Consider the following 19,343-nt stretch of genomic DNA (forward strand, 5'->3'; position numbering starts at 1 on the left):
AGTGATATAAATAACGTGTTATCAAGCAGAATATATTGATGGATTAGTTAGTTGATTAATGGGTAAGAATACTCTGTAGTCTATAATTAAAACATGTTATTCCATATATATAGATGCTTCTTAAAAAAAAATCTCAATTATATAAAATGTTTTGTATTAAAATAATTTTAACATGTATTTCAAAGAAAATCTTCACTTGTGATTTCAGTGGATTACCAGTGAAAATTTAACAACATATTCTAAATGAAAATACAACATGTAAGTTCATTCTATTAAGAAACAAGTGTGATTTGAGAACAGAGAACTAAAAAGCAGAGTTTTGGGGGAAAAAAACCCTAACATTTTGCAGAATCATGAAGTTTAAGGTTATCTTTAAATAAATAAAATACTACCATTGTGAAAAACATCGTTTTTCAATGTAAGGTGACTTAGATCAATAAATAGGGATTCAGAGATTTCCAAATAAGAAGTGGGATGAAGGAAAAAAGATGACTGCTCTTCCCCAAACTGCTCACTTGGTGTTTATGAAAGAGATCTGAATATCATCAGGAAAATCTCTGTTAGGTCTCTGTGGGTTCCAATGAATTGTGGTTAATAGACTTGTTGAGTAAGCAAATTATGGTAATTTGAAAGAAACACCCCAACCTTTGCACAGAAGGTGTTCCTGAGTGATTTCCTCTTTATTTTCTTTGTTTTGTGGTTGTAATCAGATGCACGATGTGAAGTGTCATTAATCACGTATGATAATGATACTCCCACCATGATTTATGGAAAAGGCTACAGCAATTCCGACATCTGACAAGAGTTACAGTCATTTTATCTTGTCCCTGTGAACATGTTACTGTGCTTCATTGACTTGAGTAGCTTTGTGAATTTTAATAGTGTTCATATATAGTACTTAAATATTCCCACGAGGACAACAATAACTCTAATATTAAAAATCAAATTATAAAAATGAACTTGTCTTCCTTTCTGGAGCATCAGTAAAGAAATTCAGAAAACACATTAACGTGTATCATTACCTGGGGAAGGCAGTTTGAGTTTGATCAACTATACTACTTCAAAAAGACACAATTATTGCCACCATGTGAGTTTAAAGGGGGACTGACTAACGCAAGGATAAGACACAAATTGTCTACAGGTGTTAAATATAGTAAAATTTTAAAATTCATATTTTTTATTCCATCTCAATTGAAGGTTTTAGGAGTGAAAATATAGTAATTAAGGCATTTTATAGAATGGTCTATTAGAACAATTTATCCTGAATGTAAAAATTTCATTAAAGACTTGCAAATGATTTTACAAGCTTTACCCAGTGAGTCAGTTATACACTTTAACCTCTACTGGGTTTTTGAAAGACAATGAAATTGTTGTGGAGAATGGTAAAATGACAATAAACTGATTGTTCTACCTTACTTATACATCCAATGGTTCCTTTGCCATAGTGGTGCTAAGGCCTTGTTGACACCAATGCATTGTACCAAGAAGAAAAGATTACATATAGGCAAGAAGCAGGGAAAGACAAATAGGTATTACCTAACCTACTTGAATTATACTCCCGGAGCCTGGCTGAATTTTTAAAACTATCCCCACCATTTAATTAGAGTATTCCTTGGCCACATTTTGGTTTTTAAATAAAACTTATTTTCATTACTAATGACAATGTCAGAAGAGGAAATAGCAAACATAGAACAATGTTCATAACATTTCTTCTATATTTCCCCAGAAATATTTGTAATTATTTTTACACTGGATTTTTAATTACCATTTTATCCCCTTGAAATGGATACATATGTTGCCTGCTTAACATTAAAATACTGATTAAATACCAAGATGAGGGGCATAAATTTTTGTACAAAATAAACTTTAATAAGCACAAAAGACAGTTCCCTTCTGGGAATAATACTAGCCAATAAGAGAGAGGATGGAATATCCATCTAGATTGGAAACTGGATCATAGCCATTCAGAAGATCCAACAGAGAAGAAATGTAATTTTGAAGTCAACACTCGAGGAACAATAAAAGTTCAAGTAACAGAATCACAGTCAGTTCCCATGTACAATCATTAATAAAACCACGTGTACAAGAATTGAGAGTTTGTGGGGAAAAAGTCTCTTTTCAGTGGTTTTCCACTATTAATTGGAGAGACAGAGATAAATAATCAGAAAGTTTTTACTTTTAACTTTATACTGTATGACTCTAATTTAGGAAGAGCTGGTGGTATTTATTTTAGACATATTTTGCCACAAATTACTAAGTCCTTAAAATTTCCAGTAGAAATCATGAAATTATTTGGAGTGCTTATTTCGGCCTTAATTGATCATCTACAACAAAAATCTTACCATTGACTGTAGCCTTAAAGAGACTTTGGAGAGAATACAAAGAACAGAATAGGAATGGGATGTCTGCTGAACTTTATTGATTAAACCCCATGTGTATCTTATATGTAGTCTACAAAGTATGTGCTTCCAAAAGGCATTGTGCACATACATATAAACTTTAGAAATGAACAAAAATTGAGATGACTTCCATGTGTGTTCCTTTGTTTGCCAATGCCTACTGCAATGTAATGAGACTAGAGTATACAAAAAGAGAGCCTATTCCTCAGAACCAGTATAGTATTCCATAATTAGTATCACCATATTTATAATACAGAATATTACAGTGTTTAAATTTGATATTTCTGTCATAGGTTTTTGTCGTCAACTACTTTGGAATACATTTTGCTTTTTTCACTTCTATGTAAAACTTTGATATTATAGACTATTCTTAGTCTTAGCAATCTGCTATTGCTTACAAAACACTTTTATCATATTTTTGTCTCACATAACCATCATAAAAACTTCAGGTAACCACATCATCTCCACTTCCTATTATCCCCACTTTGAAGATGAGATAACAGAAGCTCAGTAACCGGGGAATTTCACTAAGTAACAAGTGGCAGAAGGATATAATCCTCTACTCATTTTACTCGGTAAACAAAAGCCCGTTGACTGTGTGATTTGATATACTAGACTCACCTGCATATTGATTTAACAAACTGTACAGTAAATACAAACATAATGCTGTTTTTTCAACATTATACAATTAAATTTTAAACATAATTCTTCGAAGTTAGCAAAAGCTCCTTCCAATCTTCCTGAGATATATTTAAAGGTTATAGTCGGTAGAAACTTTCATATGAAAGATTTTCATAAGAGTACTTATTTCCGTCTACTGCAGTGAGCCAAATCTTCATTCCTGAACACTCTTAGCTGACTTCATTTGTGATCGCTTTTCAGCCTGTATTCCTCCCCGACTGTTAGATGGCACTGTGCCCTCTAACAAAGTGCTACGCCAACTTTTCTAGGATACACATGCCAATCAAATGTGAGATGCAATAGAGAACATTGCAAATGCCATTTCCTTAGGAGGACATCCATTATCTCTGGCAGTAATGTGTACTTAACACCAAATACATCATGAGTGCCAAAATTAAAATTATGAATTATGTACAAAAACATAGTATAGTAGATGTAGATGTCTGGCTCTGCCAGCAAAACACACTGAATTCTAGGAGGCCATGGAGATCCATTGGGTATACAGGTATCCAGCTGCTCAACTGTCTTTGGAATTTGAAGTGATTTTTTAAAAAATCCTGTTATTATAAAAGTAAGCGGTGTTACCCCAGAATTAGAATTAAGCCCAATTACAAGGATGACAATCAGACGAAGTTAGATTCCCTAGCCATATTCAAACACACATACAATGAAGTACAGCCTACAACTTTAAAATTAACTGCTAGTGCATTACTTGGCCAACCCCTTCTCAGGCAGATCTAAATGCTCAAAGGTGTAGTCCTGAATCTATATTTCAGTTTCTCAGTCATATGTCTAAGACTTCAATAGCCGCCATATTGGGAATTTCATTCCCAATAAGCATTTCATGTTCTAATCTCCTCACTTCATCAAAGAGCAAAGAAATTAAGTTATACAGACAACTAATTAGGTTCAAACTAAGAATTCAATTCCAGGTATCTCCTATTTCTGGTCTAATGAGCTTTGGATTACATCAAGTTTCTCCTCTCTTTACATTTTCTCCTATGTCATTTTCATATTATGGTCATGATATTAACATGTATTTATATTACATACATATATAATTACAATTAACTATTCCCAGCAGCGGTTGCATATACTTTGTGACTAGTCAATAAATATTAACTAGTTGTTTATGGAGTTTTATTGTCTCAATAAACAGTGAATTTTCATATCTTCATTAGAATTTATGCTTCTGTTGATACAAAATTTGTGACTGGCAAAATAAAATGGTCTAAGGCCAAAGGGTCCCCATAGGTTGAGCTTGTATCAATGGTCACCCGAGTTATTATGACTCATGAATACCTATCTTAGCCCTCATTGACCTCTACTACTCGTCCACTTTAGAATGGGAATTTTAAGGCTGGGCTAGGTGTTATTTACCATCGCACCCACTGCACCTGCCAAAGAGTTAGGGTTCAATAAATACTGCTGAATGAAGGGATGAATAAACACATGCAATGGTGTTTTCTACAGATTGCCAAAATCACCCTGGCCAAACCCACTGATTGTCTTTTTCATGCGTGGTTTGTTTTCAAAGATTTCTCATAGGAACTAACGCATCTGAATAAGATCTTCCTTTTAATCGTTCATTCATGACAACAGCCTTTTTTTTACTCATGGGCATGAACGATTAAGACCTCTCAGAGGAAATTATTTTAATTACAGAAATCAGAACAGCTTAATTGTAAATGTGCAATGTGAGCACTTTACAAAAGAGATTAGTTGCTTTTCCCTTTATTTCTTTACTTTCTCCTTAATAATTCTAATAATTCATTGTAAAAATGTTCCCATCATTTTAGCATTTTGGTACATCTTTCTCCTCTGTTTACCCACACCTAGGGAAATGTACAATGTTTACGTGTGAAGACTATGAAACCACTGGTATACACTTCCCTCCGCTACTAATTTACCAAACTAAATTGTAATAAATAAGTCAATAAGCCTCTGGAAAGATGAGCTGAATTCTAAGACATGAAAGGAAAATCTGAGGGAAAGAAGACTTGTTCCATTAACTATGGAAACAGTATAGATATCTTTATCTATGTATAGATAGACAGTGTAGATATAGGTGTTTTGGAAGTCTGAGTACAAAGATTCATCACTCTTCAGCAGATCTCGAGCTGCAACTATACCTAGGTGAGAGCTAAAGGGAGATATGCCTTCTCAGCCTATATTCAGTCATTCATCTTTCATTCATCTACAATGTCTGTCAAGCTGGATGTTCCAAAAAACCTAAAAAGAAGCTACCACTCTGTTGGGTAACCACATGCCATGAGTATTTCATTTTATCTCTTTTGTGAGAAAGTACAGTTTTAGAAAGACCTATATTACATCCTTTTCCAAAACCATCAAGTATTCAGGGCACTATTTACAATAAAGTGGGAGATGTTTAACACATATGACTATTACCTGTCTTCATCCCAACATGGTACGACTGAAAGAAAGAGAAAAGTAATATAATAGAAGTAATATTTATTGAATGTCTACCATATCCAAATTGCAATAGTTCTTGCTCTGAGGAATGTTAAGGATGGAAGGCATGTTCCTTCCTTGAGCACTAGTTTACAGTCTTCAGGTTGGGGAGGCCCACTGTATGGAACAATGTGAAAACTCTGAGGCAACAGACATGCTGAAATCTTAGTACAGGGGTTCTGAAAAGAGGGTGAGTAAAAGACTGGTTCAGCTGTAAGGAGCTTCCTGGATACACGAGATGTGGTGGTGAGTGGATTTTAGCAAGTTTTGAGGGAGGTAAGTGAGCTGGGTTTGAAAGAAAGGGGAGAGGAAGGCATGATGAGTAAGGAAAATGGCAGAGAAACTCATAAAAATTATACTGGTTGCCGAGGATGGTGGGCAAGACACATTTGCTTGAGAAATTGGTTATGGAGTTGGGGCTAATGATACTAGACAGCAAGGTGAGTTAGAGATGAAGACCTGAAGGCAAGGCTGCCGACTTCAGACTTCTCAACCTCTTGAGGATAGGGATATGACATTTCAAGTCCATGCCTAGCAGAGAGTCAAGGACTTAGTAAATACCCCATATTTTAAAAAGGAATGGATAAGTAACATACTGTCAGGACTTGTAAACAGGACAGTAACCTCATCAAAGTGGTATTTGATGAAGATATTCTTAGGATGCCCAAAAGAAGGTACAGAGCTTAATGACTGGGAGGTGGCAACAGCCTATTCTTGGAGTGATCAAGATGTAGATTTCAGCAGAAACCAAGGTATGGGAAAGGGAGAAATATAGATAGGAAGCAACACAGAAAGAAAGCAACACAAAAGGAAAGTTACAAAGTGATTGTGTTGCTTGAAATTTCTAAACTCAATTTTCAGTAGTTGGTAGGGTTTCTGAGTACCCAAGAGAAAGGGCAAACCGTAGATGCTGGAATAAAGAAAAAGTAAGAATTTGAGGCTGCAGATAGAAGTTATCTACAAGCTTTCTCTCTGTTGGAAATGCTCTGACATACTTGTAATCTCTCAAAAAGATTTTTGACTCAGAAGTGAAAAATAGAGAGAAAATGACACTGTGTAGCTAAGATTATGGGATGCTGACATTATATTGACTGGCCCCTGAAATTGAGTTAATGCTGTGTCCAAAAAACTGCTAAACTAATATTCTGGGCTCTCTTGAGGGAAAGGACTGTAAATCTCACAATAAATCCATTTGCATATTCTAAATTAATTTAACGAATAGAATTACAAAATAAGCCCAAACTCAGCTCTTTAGCACCATGATACTTTGAGCCCAGGAGAAAGTTGTGTGTATTCAGAACATGGTTGCTGCCACAGAGCCATATACTTGTGCCAGGTTGATCTGACTATGTATATTACAAAAAGAAACCCAATTACAAATCACAATTTGCAGCATGGTGATGAAAATGTCAGTTCCATAATGCACACTTAAAAATTAATAGGAATTATTAAATATGACCCATCTCATGAGAAGCTCGTTCCTGGTGGAGACAGGCATTTTGGGACAATGAATGTCAATTTGGTTAACTTACTTAGTGTATCACTGTATGCACCCAAGTAATAATTCACTAAAATTGTAATTTCATATTTTTTTAAAGTTATATTCTAAAATGTTTAATGACAAATCAAATAGAACCAATGCTTCAGGGCTGTTACCTGAAAAGAACCTTCTTTACCCAAAGATTGTGAAATACCCTCAAATCTATCTGAATGCAAATGAGTCATGTGGTTTTGAGTCATTTAACCCAGTGACGGGCCAGTTTTATGAGTATTACGACTATTTTTAAAGAGTTAAACATCTCAGAGAGCCCCTACCTATGGTCATAATTGGGCATTTATTTATTTTGTTTACTGCTGATACTAACGTCCACAGACACTTGCCAACTCCTGTATTAATGCGTCTCCTCCACTTCCCCAGAGCAGATTGAAAATCACAGAGTTGTTCATCCATGATGACTTGCAACCTTCCTCACAGCCATTACACTTAAGGGACAGCAGAAACACTCCTTGTAGGGCCTTCGAGGCAATGGCAAGAACAAATCCCTCAATAAAGTGTCTATGTTATTTATGTTACAGTTCCAATCACAGATAAAAGATGCATTATGAAAAGACAGAATATTTCTCTATTTTCCTTATGTATGAATAATCACGAAATAATCAGAAAGTGTATGAATAATCATCCACAAGAGTTTGGCTTCCTAGGGAGATATTTTAAACTTTCTTATCTTAAATAGGAGAATAATGTATTAAAACATTATCTCCACACTAATTCCTTAGCTATAGTCACAGGCTGTTTTTCAGCATGTGAAATGTGGCTAGTCCAACTCCAAATGTGCTCTAAGCGCAAAACACACACCAAAATTTTAGGCTGGAGTGTAACGGCGCAATCTCAGCTCACTGCAACCTCCGTCTCTCCAGTTCAAGTGATTCTTCTGCCTCAGCCTCCTGAGTAGCTGGGATTACAGGTGCCCACCACCATGCCTAGCTAATTTTTTTGTACTTTAAGTAGAGACAGGTTTCACCACGTTGTCCAGGCTGGTCTCAAACTCCTGACCTCCGGTGATCCACCTGCCTCGGCCTCCCAAAGTGCTGGGATTACAGGTGTAAGCCACCGTGCCCAGCCTGAAAATTTTAAATTATATACATGGCTCAAATCATATTCCTGTCAAATAGCACTGCCGTAGACCAAGGAGTTTTATGTTAGGTTGCTGTGTTTAAAGACAAAAAATTCAACTGTGTGTGAAGCAGTGTGGAATATTACAGCACAGGATCTGTGTCATTCTGCTTTAGGTTTCTTATCTAATAAGTGGAATGATAACCATACTTATCTCCTAGGTTTAATGTAAGGGCTAAATGGCAAGGTGCAAAAAGAACTTAGCATAGTGGCGGGCAAGTAATCATTTGTTAGCTTGCATTACATTGAACAGAAAGAGAATTTTCATAGTGGTGATGATGTTACAATGACATAAAATAGGAACAATTCTAAGCCTGTGCTTGCTATAAATTTTCGTACATTTTGGCTTCAGTGTCTAGTTGTATATATTATGAGGATGTTTTTGAGGGCATTAATTGAAGGGAGGATTCTTTCCTGGTGCCAACATCAGAAATAGTAGTTTTCTTAGCTTTTGGTTTACTTTCATTTAATTAAGAAATAGTGTTTACTGGCCAGGCGTGATGGCTCATGCCTGTAATTCCAACACTTTGGGAGGCTGAGGTGGGCGGATCATGAGGTCAAGAGATCGAGACCATCCTGGCCAACATGGTGAAACCCCATCTCTACTAAAAGCACAAAAATTAGCTGGGTATGGTGGTGCATGCCTGTAGTCCCAGCTACTCAGGAGGCTGAGGCAGAAGAATCTCTTGAACACAGGAGGTGGAAGTTGCAGTGAGCTGAGATCATGGCATTGCACTCCAGCCTGGCAATAGAGCGAGACTCTGTCTAAGAAAAAGAAAAAGAAAGAGTATTTACACCAAATGATGGCCAATATAAAGCTTAAAGGAGACTTTGTAAGTTCACAGGCTAGGGAGATGAACAATAACTGTGAGTGAAGTTCACTGAGTGTGTTCTTTAACCATAGATGCTATTTGTATATTAAATATTTAACATATTGTGTACTTCCAAAACAAAAAAAAATAGCATTTTTTTAAGCACTATTTTTCTTGACACATGGCTTATTTGGATTACACTTTTTCACTTTTGGTTAAAAAATAGGTACATAAAAATATGTATTTTTTATGAACAAAAGAGCTGAGCACTGAGCTAAATGGCAACTAACACTGAATTCAGGATCAGGCCAACTCCAGCAGTGTTCAGACATGCGTTAAACTGAACATGGATGCTAAGGCAAAAAAAGCTCAGTCTAAACACTAACTCCAGCTGATCTTTGCTATGCAATTGCCGACTCAGGGTTGTTTTATCTTCCAAGAAACTGTAGAAATCCATATTTTACGTCAATCCGCCCAACTTAAAAACATTGCTTGAAACCTTAAAGAGTTCATGCCAAATAAATTATGTTTTTTATATAACTGGGCCAGTTTGGACCAAGGTCCACCAGTTTTTAATCTGACATAGATTCAGATTTGGGGCCCAATGGAAAGTACTGTTCATGGATTTCTACCAAACAGTTTTTTGTCAGCCTCATTCCTTACCTCCCCTTTATATACCTACCCTTTCTTTTCCCTTTTGAAGGAAAACTTTCTAAGTTATGGAACTATATGGAGTAGGTATAAATTGATCAGTAAATTCCAGCAGTTAAATATGATAAGAGGGCCATGGAGCTCCCATGTACCTCGGAGTTCAGAGTGAAAAGCGAGTCAGGCTAAACATGCACACATATGTACACCCACACATGCAAACAAATGATGCAAGCCAACTGTTTTCTTTTCCAGGTAAGGCTGTTTAGGGAATTATTTTTTTGTAAGAGATATCCAGATATATTGGCAGCAAACAAATCTCTTAGGTTGTAAATGAAAATTTTTAAGATATAGGAGTACAAAAAAAAAAAAAGAAAAGTGTCAACGAGGTGGGGAAATGCGTGTGATGTTAAAATGATGAAAGTAAAATTTAATATCAAACATCTCACATAATTTGGCAATATAAAATGATATTACAGATACACTGGAAATACAAACTTTTGACATTTAATTATCTCTTGGTATGGCAAATTTAGAATTATTTTATTTTCTTCTTTGTACTTTTCTGCTTCTTCAAAAAAATTCAGATGAACACACATATTGGTTTTAGGATCAGAAAAAAAATATATGAAGATACATAAAATTATTGTTCTTACCACCAACAAAAAATAAATATCATGGTGATTTAAGCTGGAACAACAATTTAAATTTTCTCAGTAATTTGAAGGAAATAAATGTCCATTTGGCTAGGGTGAGTCATAATATTATTTCATTTCTCCAGTTCTCTACTGCAAAATCACAACCCAAGTGACAAACACAAGCAATCAACAGGGAAGTCTTGAACAGCTGGGAGTGAAAGGTTTTACAATTTGTTAAACATTTAGTATAACAGACCATAGTTGGGAAAGTACTATCACATTAACACTGAAGAAAAAACCTGTACAAATAAAAAGGACTTTCAATCTGGATTCTATCTTCCATCCTAGCCAAAAATGTCAGGGTACTTTTTTCTCCACTCCAAATAGATATTTTTGATATTTTATGGAAAATGGGGCATAAATATTTTATATAGTTATCTTCTCTCTACCAATGTAGTAGAATATTGCAAGGTTCGTCTTTCCAATAAAACGCTTTATTGCAAGTACAGTTGAATTCTCCTTGGCCGAGCCTTTGATTTGTGTAACAAAATTCTAAGATGGAAAGAACAAAGACTTCTGCAAAGTGCTAATTTTTAAAGCACTATAAAATTGTGTACTTCTTACTAAATGTTGTCTATTTTCATTCAAAAACAATGAAATAAATATTTCCTTATGTCTTGATACATTTTTAGTAAGAGAATGTGTTTTTAGAAAGCCAAGAGCAAATGAAAATTTTAACACCCATTATTTATAAATGAATATATTTCTGTATGAAAAGACTCGTATTTGTACCTACTATAAAAATAGTATGCATAATGTTTCCATAATTAATGTATTTATGAAAGTTTAAAATATTCAATGAATGTACCTTTTGATTGCCAAAATTCTATACGAAATTAACATAGAAAAGTAGATTTTCCTCACTTCTTCAGATACTACGATCTGAAAAGGTTAAAATTTCCATATAAAATCCACTGTTCTCTGTTCAGTATTAAATATGACAGTGGCATTTTTGACATGCAGCATGTTCCTGCAAGGGCAAAACAGAATTTAAAAATTCTGTATATGCAAGCCACTTAAGTGTCATTTGATGTTAACTTGCAGGATCTATAGATTTCGACTATAGTTTTGCTTACATCTGAATGTTACAGTCACCATTACCCTATTACTGACACTCTGAACTGTCCATTTTCACTCTTGGTTATTTGATTTAGACCCAAAAAATGTAGAGTTTCAACATTGTTTGGTATGATTACTATATTATAAGTATCTGGGATTGATCCAGTGTGTTTTTGCTGAATATCACTCATCAAGACGAAGAGGTATAATGCAAATAGATGCAAAGGAATAACCCTTGCTTGCAATGAGAAAGATAACAATGGAGGAAATCTATAAAATGTAATAATGTACCGCCCCTCTTTCTTACAAATATCTGTATGAACTAATATCTCATTTTTTAAAATGTTAGGATGTCATACTCCCTACATAAGTCCCACTTCACTATGTCAGCACTATTAAGGCAATATATCTGTCAAGCTTTATTAAAATTCTTTTTGATGTGTATCTTGGCTCATAAACCTCTATAGTGCACTGATATTGCACCAGGGAATGTCCTTGTAACATTGAATCTCTGAAGATGGGACAATAAAAGAGAAATCCTCCAAACTTTCAAGTTGGGCCCATGGTATCACACACCTTGCCTACCCTCTTCACTTGTACATGTGTAAGTGATTACGGCGTGCCTGCTGTGCAAACCTTGTTTCACAGAACCTTCTCGTAGGAAGAGCATAACTGCATTCAGAGATAAATGTCCAAAAATGGGCAGCATTGAGACAGGGATAAACATCAGGTTCGTTTTCCTTCGTAAAGCTGTTTTACAAACAGCATTCTCTGAGTTATAGCACTGGAGTTTTATCCTTGGGTCTTTTTTATTTGTGCTGTACCTTAATTGGCATATTTCACTCGTGAATGTTCCCTATTAGTAACAAAGACGTCTCGTCTGCTTGTAGTATACATTTTCCACGGCTCCGGGGAAGTTCTTTTATTTGAGGGGGATAGCAAACAGTAGACATGCCAATCATGATGGGTTTTCTGAAAGCTCATCATGGTTGTATATACTCAGAATATACACTAGGGAAAAACTGCTAGGGTAGGAAGGTACAAAAATAGGTAAAGAGGAGCTGAACACAGGAAAGGTAAAACCCAAACATATCAACAAAATCAATCAAAATATGTTTATTATTTTCCTGTTTTTAGCATTATTCTAGAATAGTACATTTCAAATTATCTGTTTGGGGTTCAAATTATCTGAACAATCTCTGGTTGATTGATTTTTCCCAATATACCATGACCTGTTCAGGGTATCTAATTCTTCCCGATTTAAGCTAAGAGGGTTGTATTTTTCCAGGAATTTATCCATCTCTTCTAGGTTTTCTTGTTTATGTGCATAAATGTGTTCATAGTAGCCTTGAATGATCTCTTGTATTTCAGTGGTGTTAGTTGTAGTACCTCCTGTTTCATTTCTTAGTGTGGTTATTTAGATTTTCCCTCTTATTGATTAATCTTGCTAATAGCCTATCAATTGTATTTATCTTTTCAAAGAACCAGCTTCAATAACAAGCAGTGAAATTGAAATGGTAATTTAAAAATTACCCACAAAAAAGTGTACAGGACCAGATGGATTCATAGCAGAATTCTACCAGACATCAAAGAAGAATTGGTACCAATCCTTTTGACACTGTTCCACAAGACAGAGAAAGAAGGAACCCTTCCTAATTCATCCTATGAAGCCAGCATCACCTTAATACCAAAACCAGGAAAGGACACAACCCAAAAAGAAAACTACAGACCAATATCCTTGATGAACATAGACCTTAACAAAATACTAGCTAACTGAATTCAACAACATATCAAAAAGATAACCCACCATGATCAAGTGGGTTTCATACCAGAGATGCAGGGATGGTTTAACATATGCAAGATCTTGGCTCATAAACTTCTATAGTGCACTGATATTGCACCAGGGAATGTCCTCATAACATTGAATCTCTGAAGACAGGACAATAAAAGAGAAATCCTTCAAACTTTCAAGTTGGGCCCATGGTATCACACACCTCGCATACCCTTCTCACTTGTATATGTGTAAGTGATGACGATGTGGCTGCTGTGCAAAGTTTATACAACAGTGTACACTTTGATAAGTCACAGTTCACATTCACAATAAATGTGATACACCACATAAACAGAATAAATGCGATACACCGCATAAACAGAATTAAAAACCAATATATCATGACCTGATGCCTGATCCCATGGAGTATAACTCATATGCCGCTCACACATAGGAGACTCACCATGCAAATTCAACATTCCAGGAAAAGTCCCAATGATGGTGTCAGAGCAATGTGAAATTGCAGTAAAGAATTTTTCTAACTTTCAATTTTTGTATATATCTAGTTGCAAAACAGTAACAGCCTATTTATGAACATGCACCAGTCCATGAACCAAGCTTTGCATACCTTGTTCTAGAATGTGTAGGGCAAGATGAGTTAACTTCTCAACCAATTAAACCACTCAAGTCAACCTGCGCTTGCTAAAGTCAGTAACATCCTAATGGCCAGATCTTAAGGTCTGTTTTCTCTGCCCTTTCTACTTAACTATCTGCCACAGTTGATGCTATTGATTAGTCTATTTCTTGAATTCTCTCTCCCTTTACTTTCAGGAGGGCATGCTTTGCTGGTTCTCGTCATTTGTCTTTGTTTTTGGAACGCTCTTTAAATGTGTACAGTCTCTGACATTTTATCTGATCCTGATTCTTCTTTCTCCAGCTAAATGTTACTATCCTTTGCCAACAAACATTTATATGTTGGTGATATTCAAATCACAAATGAACTACAAAAAAAATTTCATTCACCTAAGGCCTTTTTGTGATTGTGTTCATTTCTGGAATGCCCCCAAAACTTAACTCCAATCCAAAAACCACCACAGAAGGAACAAAACCAATAATTCAGGTGATAACGACAACAGGTGATCTTTGTATTCTCAATTCTTTCTCAAAAGCAAACAGTTAAATAGAATACAATTTCTCTTGTAAATTGTATCCATGGTAGATTCTTCAGAATGGTTTTCCATTGCTATCAGAGAATACTTTAAACAGAGGCATTTCATAGCCTCTATTGTATTAAATTTGGTGGTAACATTTTTTCTTACAGTGCGTCAACCACATTTATTGAAAGTTGACTTTGTCTGTTGCTTTCTAGGCACACATTGTTAATGCAAAGCTGTTTAGTTGGGAATGAACCACTTAAGAGGCTCTTCGAGCAAAAACATCAGTCTATGTAGCAGACATAGTTGGGTATCTGTTGATGAAAATACTCTGGTCTTACTAAAGACTAAAAGCCAGACTTTTCAAAGTCATGACTCACAGGAAGAAAGATTTTTGATAGATAGATGAATAGAGAAATAGATGACAGTATTTGTCAATAGTTCAAGTTATATGGATCCCAGCTCTACTACCTTCCCGATTTGTCTGTAATAAATCAATGAGATGACTTGCAAAGTTGAAATGATTGCTCTTGACATAATTTACAGCTTTTACTCATAGAAGTCACTTTTTTTTTTCTTTTGGAGATGGAGTTTCGCTCTTGTTGCCCAGGCTGGAGTGCAATGGCGTGATCCTGGCTCAACACAACCTCTGCAGTTCTCCTGCCTCAGCCTCCCAAGTAGCTGGGATTACAGGCATGTGCCACCACACCTGGCTAATTTTGTGTTTTTAGTAGAGACAGGGCTTCTCCATGTTGATCAGGCTGGTCTTGAACTCCTGATCTCAGGTAATGTGCCTGCCTTGGCCTCCCAAAGTGCTCAAGTTACAGGTGTGAGCCACTGTGCCCGGCCAGAAGTCACTTTTTTTTTTTGAGACAGGGTCTGGCTCTGTTGTCCAGGCTGAAGTGCAGTGGCACGATCGCAGCTCACTATAACCTCTGCCTCCTGGGCTCAAGCCACTCTCACACTGCAGCCTCTCGAATAGCTGGAACTACAGGTGCATGCCACCATGCCTGGCTAATTTTTGTATATTTTTGTAGAGATGGGATTTCACCATGTTACCCAAGCTTGGTCTTGAACCCTTGAGCTCAAGCTATCTACCTGCCTCTGCCTCCTCAAGTGCTAGAATTACAAGCATGCCATGCCAGAAGTCACTTTTATTAAAGAAAAATATATAAAAATCATGCCTTCTTAGTGTAAATGGCATCATGATGGACTAGTGAAGATGCTATAGTCATTTCCACATTTGCCTTTCTAACAAATAAAGACTGGTTTAAGCAGACAATCTGTTAATATCTCTTTATGAAGCCCTCTCTCTTCCTCACGATGTTTGACAAGCCTTCGAGTGACTGCTGGTATCCACGTTTCCACTCACTAGTGGTGGAAGATAAGGGAATGAGGGTGGTATTTTAACAAAGGGACAGTGCTAAAAATAGTCCAAATCCATTCTGTCAAGGTGACTATATTATCAAAATTTATTTTTTCTTCATTTTAGAGCTCTGCCTTCCATGCCTTTCTGACATCCCGTAGCACAATATGGAACATGGAAACTGACTTGTTAGCAGGTCCATAAACAGCAGTTAGTACTACAAACAACTGAGGGTAGCTCAGGGACTCTATTGTAGTTACACAGGTAGAAAAAGACATGGACAATGGTAAAGTTTTTCTACATCTTAATTTATTTCATTAAAAAGCTTTATACAATACATGCATGTATGCATGTATGCATGCATGCACATACATGTGCGCGTGCACACACACACACACACACACACACACCCCTCAAGCACCTGGCTTAAGAAATAATATGTTATTGATAACTTAAAAATCTCTGTGTACCCCTCCTTCATCTTACCTCCAAACTGCATCTCTAGAGGTAACCACCATCTGATTTTCTTTTTATCATTCTTTGAAATTTCTTTGGAGTTTTACTACATATTTTTTTCCCCAAATAATGTATTGCTTAGTTTTACATTTTTGAACTTTATACAAATGTATGTATTTTAGGTGACTTGATGTTTATCTCTCACAATGAGGTGTCTGTGACTCGTTTCATGAGCACTTTCTCCGCTCTGGAAAATTTCATAAGGTGAAGAGATCACCATTTAGGTAGATGGGCCATTTGTGACGTTTCTACTTTCTATGTCATTGTAAAAGATGCTGCTACAAAAATTCTTCTACATATCAAATTGTATGCACGTGTAATAGTTTATCCAGATGAAAGTGAAGTTTTAGAATATGTGCATTTTCAGCAATACAGGTATTTTCAGATTATAATCTAAAGTGAGCATATCAATTGATAATTCCACCAGCAAAGCATGGAGCTTCCTGATATTCCACCTCTCATTAACACTTGACATGCTCAAAATGGTCACTTACACAGAAAATGAATCCTGGCTGACTGACCACATACATTCACTACAGAATCACATAGTGCTTCTGAGAGTCAGACCCTGAGTAACAGTTACTTAAAAGAAAGTGGCCCCATCTGAAGGCTGGAAAAAGACAGTGTTTGTATTCATAAGATGGCAAGCAGAAGTTTTAAAAATAATTCTGTTGATGCTTACAATTTAGACCTCCATTTTTCTGGTAAGAAATTTCCCAATAATGTTCTGAACATCATGTCAAAACATTTGTGTCAAACTGCTGTGTTCTGCCAAAGAGGTAAATTTTCCAGTCAAAGCAATTAATTAGAAGATATTCATAATGTCTTTCAAGATTAAGAAGTCATCATAAGTGTAGAGAGAAACTGAAGGGAAAAAAAATCACCCAAATCAGGATGCAGGAGACAAGCTAATTTGTTGATCTCCATTTGAGAATTTTGCTCTTCTGTCATCATTTCTCCAACTCTAAATCACTCAATTAATAGACCATAAAGAGGCTTCAGGTTTATGAAGGGCTTAAATCTCAAACACAATTCTTGCTTCTCTTTTTAATATATTTAGTCTTTGTGATTCTTTATTCTTATTACAAAAATAGTTTGGGTGCTGAAAATCATCATAGTATCAGTAGATCACAAATTGCTAGTTTAGTCAGCTCTAGACCATCTTGTAATCATTAGGTAAGGAAGTTCATTGGTAAAATACTTAAATTCCTGAGACATAAATTATTTGCAAAAACATTTCTCAACTTCTTTCAAACCAAGACTATATATACATACACCATATCTATCTATCTATCTATCTATCTATCTATCTATCTATCTATCTATCTATCTATCCATCCATCCATCCATCCTTCTATCTGTCTATCCATCTCCAAAAGGCAGTGCCCAAATGTCAGGATGGGGCTTATAATTTTAAATGACTAGGGATTGTTGGTCCTGAAGGGATCAGTGGGAGAGAGAATACAGTGTTAGAGGATGCATTTCTCACCAGTTCTAGAGAAAAAGGTCATACTCTACTGACGGTTGGCTCATGAGGTCATCCTTCCCCAGAAGGAAGAGCATGTTAGACTTTGGTCAACAAAGACTTCAATTGAGACAGTCAGAGAGTGACCAAGGGGATATACCATCTCTGGGCAGTTGTGAATGCCACTCTGTGAAAAACAGGAGGGAGAGCCAGCAGCAGCCTCCCTCATGGCTTTGTAGACACTTCGCTAGAAAATATTCTGTTATCTCACTGGAAACTTGCCAGATCATAATACACACATCTAAACATTATTAACACTCAATTAGAATAAATACACATAATCAGGAATATATCCATCCATACTTTGAATTTCTTAAATTCATATTTCTCAAAGGCTGGCTACATGTTTCATCCTTCAAAAAAAAATCAAAAGCTTCAGCTTGCAGCCTCTGTAACTAAGCCTATTATTGAGTTTTACTTATTAAATTAATTTACACTTATTTTACAACAAACTGCATCTACTCAAGGAAATATGGAATGCATATTCATTTTCTATACTTATTCTTATTTTACTGACAGTCCTCAGGTGATATATTTCCTCTTGCTATTCTACCTAGGTAATTCCTTATAAATTCTTTTTTGGGGCTCTAGTTTCTTTAGTATCTAAACCATTGTTGAGATTCAATGTAAAGATATTATTTTAAACATTAGAATCATATGCCCTTTATATTGTTAAATAAGCCCTTGTAAATTATTTCCTTCAGTGCCTTCCTGCAAATAACCTGTCTGTATGCTCAAATAAATGTTTAGGAAATTAACAATTGAAAATGGGTTATTATGGATTTTACTGACAGTTCAATAGAGAAACATTTTTAAGGGTACACACAATCTTTATGCTTGGATGTAAATATTGAGGAGATCAAAGTGTCAAAAAAAAAAAAAAAGAAGCATTGCAGGACAGTACCAATAGTTAAGAAAAATACTGTGGCTCTTTTGCACAGCCCTGCAATAGAAAAGTAGTGTTTGGGAATAATCCTTGTACAAATATACCTTATTTGAGTGACATAATAATACCAGATTCCTGTTACGTATTATTTTTAACTTTACTTCTTTAAGTAATTATCTTTCATTTTATTTGTAGGACTGATCTCACAAGTGCCTTAAACGTCAAGAAAGAACTTAAACAAAAGCAGACATCCTCTACCCAGGAAATATTCAATGTTTAAGTAGTGGAATGTAGAATTATCTCTTACATCCAAGGTATAGAGATGTTATCCTCAAGAAAGGCCCAAAAGTAGATTCATGATTGATCATATTCATAAGCCCAAGGCAATGCATGGTATGAAATTACAAAGATAAGAGGTAACAAAAGAAATTCTCTGCAAGAATCTATACTTGGTATTCACTAGTGCTTCCTGATCCAGTAAAACAGGTGTCAGCAAAGGGCTCTTCTTTTACCATGAAGGAATTAGGCCACATTGACACGTGATGATAAAGAAGAAGTGCCAGGTGCTGATGTCCTGAACAATAACTTGTCTCTACTCGCAGGTCCATGAAGACTGTCATCTTGACTCCCTAGAGGATTATAACCTCTAAATGGATTGTTTCATGAGTATTTATCATCCTTA

At 35.8% G+C, this 19,343-nt stretch overlaps 1 protein-coding gene across 2 annotated transcripts in view; it reads right to left on the reverse strand.

The window, feature by feature from the left end:
* LOC105551239 (glypican-6) overlaps positions 1-19,343 on the reverse strand; it is a 1,217,642-nt gene that overhangs the window by 564,229 nt on the left and 634,070 nt on the right. The gene's annotated exons all lie outside the window — the stretch shown is intronic.

This window comes from Mandrillus leucophaeus, unplaced genomic scaffold (assembly GCF_000951045.1).
Source record: "Mandrillus leucophaeus isolate KB7577 unplaced genomic scaffold, Mleu.le_1.0 Scaffold511, whole genome shotgun sequence".
NCBI lineage: Eukaryota > Metazoa > Chordata > Mammalia > Primates > Cercopithecidae > Mandrillus > Mandrillus leucophaeus.